General features: G+C 32.9%; 1 protein-coding gene across 2 annotated transcripts in view; it reads right to left on the bottom strand.

Moving 5' to 3' along the window:
* Window positions 1-493, bottom strand: part of LOC119585607 (trafficking protein particle complex subunit 8-like) — a 22010-nt gene that overhangs the window by 16851 nt on the left and 4666 nt on the right. The window lies entirely within an intron of this gene.

The following is a 493-nucleotide window of genomic DNA, read 5'->3' as shown; positions in this document are numbered from 1 at the left end:
TTGAATTGAACAGAATAATATGAAAATGTCTTAAAATGACACAAGTAATACAATATTACTTATTGTTATTGTGTTTGTTTCTTATATAAAGGAAACTGTTTTGAATCAGATAATCATTGAATCAGAGAAAAACTAAGGTAATAGCCATAAAATAAAACAACACTTTCAGGTATGAAAATAACATAGGGGCACAATTACTTATCTAAGTCTGAAAATCTAGATTGCATGAATAAGTTCAGCAATGTCATGGCCTCCATGCTTCACACTCCAGTAATAGCAAACAAATCTCCACCATGTATATTCTGGCAAGACAGAGCCTATCAATGTCTTTGGCTATTCATGTAAAATAAAGACCGTGTCCAAGGTGGGGCTTTGAGGACAACTGCCAGTGTGTGAAGTATGGAGGTCATGGTGAGAATTCTTTTCTTAACAATTACCTTTATACAAACTGGATATGATCTAGGTTGATCTATTAATCAGTGATAATGATATT

Source organism: Penaeus monodon, chromosome 20 (genome assembly GCF_015228065.2).
Source record: "Penaeus monodon isolate SGIC_2016 chromosome 20, NSTDA_Pmon_1, whole genome shotgun sequence".
NCBI classification, from domain to species: Eukaryota; Metazoa; Arthropoda; class Malacostraca; order Decapoda; family Penaeidae; genus Penaeus; species Penaeus monodon.
Note: the sequence above shows the minus strand (reverse complement) of the source record. Positions and strands in the feature narration are given on the sequence as shown.